Below are 8,110 nucleotides of genomic sequence, written 5' to 3' on the forward strand. Positions count from 1 at the left end.
CAGTTTTGAAAAGGGTATTCTGAAAGAGAGGTGGATATTTTCTGAGGTGCACTGGTGATATCAAATCATCATCTGTTATTTAATTGATGTTTGGGTCACCAAGGAAGCCTAAACACAGCAACAGTAACTTTGTTTAAGGGAGTGGCAGATTCAGAGAATGGGCCTGATAGGCCTAATATTGAGTAGGCTAATACTAATCACGTTTGAGAGGGTTTAAGCCCAAGTTCTGAGACTGTAAATTGGATCCCCATGGTTTTACTGGAACTTCGTCATGCTTGCCAGTTACAGCCTATGACTTTCACATGGTGCTTGCAGCTTCGTCCCCTGTGACCTTTCACCAGAAGAGCAGCATGTAGCCTACCAAGACTAATTCTTACTGTAACATTACTGCCCTCAAGGCAGTGCCCCCATGCCATCCAGAACATTGTGTTTGGTAACACTTTACAATAAGGGTACATTAATAAGCATTAGTTAATGCATAATTAAGCATTAAGTAACAGTTAACTAATGTCTCTATTAACCATTTACTAATGTTATTTATGTTAACTAAGGTTAACTCACCTAACCCTAACTAAGGTATTAATTAACATTAGTAACCTAACCCTAAATAAGCATTAGTTAACAGTTAACTAATGTTTTTGTGACCCTTATTGTAAAGTGTGACCTTGTATTTCTAGGGTTCAAACAACCTCAAAATTCAACAGAATCCCATTGTGTGGACGGGACGGACGCCCTTCCTTTTAAAATTTTTAAAGCACTTTTTGTGTGTGGCTGGAAGCCAGCCGCACAGATAGTATAGCGTTTGTCGGGTTATCCCTCCTTCCCTCCCTCCCTCCCTCCCTTACTCCTTTACTCCCGACAATGTTGGCCTGCATCTCTCTGTTGGCACCACAAGAGGCAGTAGTCCCAGCACACCAAAATCAAGACGGACACCAAAATCAACCCACTGATCTCCACTGCACAAGTAGAGTAGTGGTCAGAGCATTGGACTCCCACCTGGGATACTGAGGTTCAAGACCCGGTGGGGATGACTTTATGGAACTATACCCCAAACCTTACACGTTTATCCTTTCACTCCAACCTTTTTATCCCTTACCTAAATTCCACAAGTAGAGTAGTGGTCAGAGCATTGGACATTCTCAGAGATTACCGTCTACTTACTTCACCACCTAAAGGGAAGTGCATACAGCAGGTATTGACTTTGGTCCAGAAACAGAAGTTGAACCAATTGCAGCAAAATGGCTAACGTTACAGGAATCATCAGTGTAACTGCTTTGACCGCTACCATTAATGTTATGGAAGCTGCTGCAAGTTGTTGTGAGCTCATGAGCTAACTGGCTATCCTGCACTTATTGTGCTGGATTAGCATGGGAAGCATTTGAACTGATATGTCCGGGCGACAAGACATATCTTAATTTATCAGACATTATTTCAGGTCATTTCAATTCACAGGTATTACAGTGGCATGAGTAGCTTCCGTTTGACCAGTCCTGAACAGAAACAAGCCAACCACGCACATAAGCCAGGCTGGACCTGGCTTGGTTCCACCAGTGATTAATTTATTTGGGTCACAATAGGGGTGTAGTGGTGAGTAAAGAAGTGGCGGTATACTCTGACTAAAGAAGTTGGTGTAGCAGAAATTGTACAGTTTTTACATTAGTGGTGTTTAAAGAAGTGGGTGTACTCCATATACTGTACCTCTGTATACCCTCACCACTGTGTCACAAAAAGGTCTCCGAGCCCCACTCAGAATTGTTTGTGGTTTAGCCTATTATGGACCCTGCACCATATAGTGCCTCCACTCCTTCAGAGCTGTTATGCTCTGTTAAATCAGCACATATTGTGCGCTGCAATGAATGACAGATGTTTTATTCAGAGTGAAGATAGTGTGCATTCTTTGAAGCACATTCCAGGTTTTATGAAGAGGCAGTGGATGGGGCCAGAGAATCGATTGCTCATATTCAGAATTTTTTGGAACGAAAAGAGACGGAATCAAACCATTCCGACCATACCTCCCTTCAGATGGCGAGGTGGTTCTGAGCCTCTCTTGAATGTATGATTTTTCATCCAGTCAAATCAATCCCCAGTGATGACACTTTGATGTCAGAGACTACCAGTATGTCTAGCCTACTATTTAATTGTAGTTTTCATAAGTGGTGAAGTTTTCATTGCTATAATGTAGGCTATCTGTGAAGTTAACCGCTGCGGATTATACTAGCAAGCCTATAGTAGTGCACAGTGCCTGTGGGCCCTCTGAAGCCAGGCAGGGGGGGTGGGGGGGGGTTCTGAGGGCCGTTATAAGCCAGGTAGGTTTTGCACATACTAGGAATTTGTTTTGCTCAATGGTGCATAGCACTGATGGAGATAACATTAGACAGGATGCAAAGATGGGACAGTGCAAAGACAGGACAGTGCAAATAAGCAGCTCAAATACAATATACAAAATGGTGTGCGATGAGTGTTTATACAGTATGTGTGCAGAGTGTTAATGTGTGTGTGCAATGTTTTTATATAATGTGTGTGCTGTTGTGATGTGTGCAGTGCAGTGAGAGCCTATGTACAGTACAGTCAGCGGTCGTGCAAGTATTGCAGAGGGAATAGTCAGAGGAGGACACGGGCCTTATTGATGAGGCTGGTGGCAGTGGGGAAGAAGCTGTTTTTGTGGCATGAGGTCTTGGTCCTGATGGACCGTAGCCTCCTGCCGGAGGGGAGTGGCTCAAAGAGACTGTGATCAAGGGCAAAATATACTGGTAACGTGTAATCTATGTGTAGGTACCCATAAAACAACTAGGGGTGTATCCGAATCCTAATACATAATAAGGCACCATCCCTGGACGAAATACCAAGATGGCAAGTGACTTCCCCCATCAGCCAAAAATTCACAGTGCAGACAAGTTCAAATCAGTCACACTGATCATCCCTTTCCATGCAATCAACACAAAATTGTCCCACATAAGCCTACTGCATATTCCGCAGTGTTACTAAGTAAAACATGAACACAAAAACATTTACTCAGAAAGTAAAGTGAAAGTGTACTGTCAAAGGAAGCCTTGTTTGTTTGCATTGTATTACCACGCTCTCACCACGCGCTCATTCCAAGAGGTTGGGGCACTAAAAGAGAAAGTTAATTTTCCATATTCTGTCTGTTCTCAAGGAACTTTAAGAAAACGCAGGTCACTCGAGCAGGTGTGACAGGGACCAGAGTTCCACTCCAACAGACAAGTAATATAACAAGCAGCAATCTGTTTTCTACTAAACAAAGGGAAACGTTTCTAAAAAGGAAGACACTTTTTTGCCTCAGCTTGGAGTCAAGATCATCTACAGTATATGATATTTAAATTAGATTTTATTTTTATCTAGCCAGATGCCAAGATATTCATACATAAACTCTCTCAATATTCGAACCATGTACAGACGTTAAACACAAACTATCATAATCAATGATGTTGGCCCTGGAAAACGACATGAATTTAGTATTGTTTGCATTTAGTACCAGCTTAAAGGACAGGTTCGGAATAAGCTATTTTGTTAGGTTATTCACGATCATATACAATGGTATATATCAAAGTGTTGTCAAACGGTGCACTCTTGAGATATATATCGCATTGCCGCTAACACACTCAATGGATCCATAGATGCATAGACAAAATTCCTCAAAAACAGCATAAACTCTCGTTTTCAAATACAGGAAACTCACCGGGTGGCCACTGGTGTCTGTTGCAGGATTGCTTTGCAGCTGGCATTTCATTGATATTGGTAGGTAGAAGTGTTTATTGATCAAAACAAATATGGGACGCGGATGAACATCTCTGGGTTTGTTGTCAATAAAAATCAATGGCTATAATATGATCAATAAAACCTGATCGGCATACTTTGTGGTGATTTTTTTGCTAGAACATCAATGGACACCAGTGACCACTCTGTGAGTTTCCTGTTTTTGAAAACTAGAGTTTATGGTGTTTTGGAGGGATTTTCTCTATGTACCTATGGATCCACTGAGAGTGGATGACGGGCTATAACGCGAGAGTGCACCGTTTGACAAAACTTTGATATCGGCTGTTGTATATGATCGTAAATAACCTTATAACATGGCTTATAATTCTAAATTACGAACCTGTCCTTTAAGATCAACTAGAGCATCCTGAATAACATTAAAAGCAAGCTGCAGTTTTTCCAGTTTAACAATTGGCAATACAATAGATAATCGTGTCATCTGCATAAAGATGCACACGACAATCTTTTAGAGAGGAGACAATGGTGTTAATGAAAATAGTAAAGAGGACAGGACCCAAAACTGAACCCTGCAGAGCTCCCTTTAAAACCAGGAGGAACTCAGATTGTGTGCTTCCAGACTTTACTCACTGAAGTCTCCCAAATAAATAATTTTGGAACCAATCACAGACCCTGCTATCAAAACCATTGTTGCACAGATAAGTAAATCATAATCGACTGAGTTGAAGGCTTTAGATAAATCAACAAAAAGCAAAGCACAGTGTTTTGTACTCTCCAAAGCAGACACACTGTTATTTGTGACTAGAGTAATATGATTGGTCCTGAATCCAGATTGATGTGGACTTAGAACTGAATGGCTTCAGAGAAATACCTTGAGCTGGCTTGAGCAACTCAGTTTAGTTGAGGTGATGAGTAATAGTGGAGGTTTTTCTTATTATTTCAGCTCTAGTTCCTCTGTCTTTTACTTACTTATTAACAGTGGTAACCCAATAATATCCAACAGATTACCATATATTTACCAGGTAAATAGTTAGCAACTAGGGGACTGTAAAAGGAAGGCCTACCCATACTGTAGATCTTGGGTTGACCGTAGCACTGCATGGGAGTGTATCCTGCCACGTGTGTGCGTGTAACTACTTTTTAATGCCTGCCGAGAACCGCTGATCCAAATAACTTCACAGGCGACACTGCACGTTCAAGGTTGCTGAGGAATAACACTGCTGAATGTCAACTTTGTATGTTGAACATCTTCATATGTTGTTGAGATAATCGTGGACACCAGACACCTCCTCCTCCTCCTAACCTGTCATTATAGAGAGATGTTCTTTCTGTGATAAAAAATCACACCCAGGCAGTGAATATATTACTGGATATCCATCGATAGCTCAAGCCAGACTCTAGAGGGAAGTTGTACAGCCTCTGCCGTCCTGCACCCCTACAGTAGGCCTACTACTCCCATCATCCATCTGGTTCATTTCAGCTGCGGAGTTGCACACGCTTTGGAAATCCATAGACGTCTTGGGATTAAAAGGAGATCGGTTACACCAAACAGGGCTAACAAATGGCAGATGTTGTGAAATTCATTATCCTCTGTCACAGCAGAGGGGCCAAGGGGAACACCACAGATCCTTTTCCACATGAAAGCAGCATCCCAACGGAACCATGGGAAACCGCTTCCCACTTTGCGGCCTGTGCAGAATTGGAATTTTTGGTCTCTGTACACACAGACAACAAAAACACAAACAGGCGTACAGTACAAAAGAGGCTTTTAACGGTTTATCTGTCTTGCACATGGTTTGACCAACCCAGCTCTGTTATAAACAGGGATACAGTGTATGCCATTGAAGGTCAGACAACTATCGTCATTGCACATTTAAAGCAGTGGAACAATCTGTTTAGTGTTATAATAGCATTGGACCATGTCCTAACTAGTCGTATCAACATTTGCAGTGCTAATATCATAACCGTTTGACCTTGGACAACACAGTTGCTATAGTCCACTGAAAGTAACTGCCATGCATGAATTCTTAAAGCAAAAGGCAAACTATAGGCGTACAGGATCTAGGAACCAGGATACTGAAAACCTATTGTAAGTGTAGTTGTAGTGCACGAGGGATAGCCATGTACAGTACTGTACAGTAGGTAGGTCAGGGCAGTGAGCGTATTGTTTGCTATTCTTGCCCTTTGCCTTCAGCACTAGATTATGGCCTTAGTCACTCGTTTTAGAAAGGAAATGCACTTGTGAGTTCTGGCAAGTAGTATTACATTGGCTTTTCCTACTTTAAATGCAATTATTGTAAGTCGCTTTGGATTAAAGTGTCAGCTAAATTATTGTAATGTAATGTATTGTCGAAACTGACAGTATAGCCAGAATGTTGTTCAGATGTGACCTAATGTTTAGGATCGTCGTGCCTCTTAACGCCGGGCAGGGCCTGAAGATGTAGCTATAAACAGACATCAAAAGCAAAAAGACGATAGAAACATCAGAGAGCGGAGCAGCCAATCATTCTGTCCCACTGTTCTTCCTACCCTTGTGGTCTGTCATGGTGGTCTTTGAGATTCACTCACTCAGAGCCATGTGTACTGTGATGTGTTCTTCTATGTGGACTCATTTTTCTATCTGCAGCCTATCAGGCGTTGCTGGTGTTCTCGTCGGTTTCTTTGATTTAGCACTGTATGCCCCTATTAGGCTATTCCTCACTGTCTCCATATACCATGTGGTGTCTGGTATGTAGGATTCCTAGGTTATGATCTATCTCTTAACCCTGATAGCCTATAACACCTTTTTTACTCACAGTATCATGATGACGCAGTAGGTTATTCTCTCAAACACAACCCAGACTAGTTTCAACAGCCGGCGTATCAAACTGTATGTCACGACAAAAGAGAACGGAGGCATTTGAAGTTCTGTATGAAGTCATTTGATGTGCTTGTCATTAGCATCTGCCACCTCCGAAGTCTGCTCTGATCCAATTACTGTAATGTATATTTCATCGGGCTTAGCCTACTTAATGATTTTGTGGTTTTGCGTCACCCTCTCTTGTGTCTTGTGCTTTAAGGTACTTGAATGTATTATTCTGTTTCTGAAAGCTCCATTACAATGGATGCGGAAGAATGTGTGTGTGTGTGTGTGTGTATGTGTGTGTGGAAAGGACTCTGATGTGTGACTGCAGGGGGGGGGCTGTTGGATTGGTAGACAGTGTGTATGTGTGCACGTGTGGGTGTGTGTGTATGAGAGAGAGAGAGAGAGAGAGAGAGAGAGAGAGAAGAAGAAGGGGGGGCACTGATTCTGTCAGTCAAGGCCTTTTTTCTCTGTAAGCCTCAGAAGACAGTGGTCCTGGGGTGGGGAGAATTCACAGGGGACCCGTGTTCAAAGCTGGTGAGCCTGGTGACGGCCTTCTGTCAGATCCTAAGCTGTTTGAAAAGTATTAAAAAAAATATATATAAACTTTTAGACGAGGCAGGCATTGGGAAAAAGTCTCTGCAAACTCAATAAGAGTTTGTCATTGAGGGAGTGGTAAAGGCTACATTGTCCATAATCTCACTGTAATTCCCAATTTTAGTGTGCACCCCGATATACCCTTATAAGAAAACTTTGGGAATGCTGAATTAAGAGACATATAATATGCACATCAGGCAGTGGGTGCTGGGTTAAAAATAAGTCAATTTTTAGAACTGAAGATCCGGGGGGATCGAAACATCGCTTAATAAAGAAATCTTTTAACTACAGCCGGTGTACAGGTGATGATGTTGTCCTAGGGAATACTGCATATTTTACAGATCCAGGTTGCATACAGTAGGCACAGTTGATCACAGGAATGTACAGAGATTAGGTTCACCATGCTTAATCTTTTATGTTGGGAACTGACATGGGTTTATAAAAAAAAAAAAAGGGTGAAGTGTGTGTGTGTGTGTGTTGGTGGGGGTGCTTATTTCATTGCCGTTGATGAAAGTCCTATTTTGTCCTACTGTATACGGCCTGACCCTCTACGGTAAGAGAGTCTGTCCTTTACAGTACAATAACCTCCAATCTGAACCGTCCAAAACTGAAACGTCCATGTGATTGTGATTTCAGACCGGGGCAGAGAGGGAGGTGACAGGGGACAAAACCGCAGAGGAGATGCCGCTAATCGTCCCATTTCCAGACAAGAGGCCCACAGGTTAGGTCATTACAGAGGAACCGTTATTTCCCTCTTGTCCGTGTGTAAGTGTGTGTGTGTGTGTGTGTGTGTGTGTGTGTGTGTGTGTGTGTGTGTGTGTGTGTGTGTGTGTGAGAGTATGTGTGTGTGTGTGTGTGTGTGTGTGTGTGTCGGGCGGGGCCCTCGCTGCAGATTGCATAGGTGTGGCTTCTCCGCGCGACATCTGAACGCGACACATG

The sequence above is a fragment of the Borostomias antarcticus genome (genome assembly GCF_949987555.1).
Source record: "Borostomias antarcticus genome assembly, chromosome: 4".
NCBI classification, from domain to species: domain Eukaryota; kingdom Metazoa; phylum Chordata; class Actinopteri; order Stomiiformes; family Stomiidae; genus Borostomias; species Borostomias antarcticus.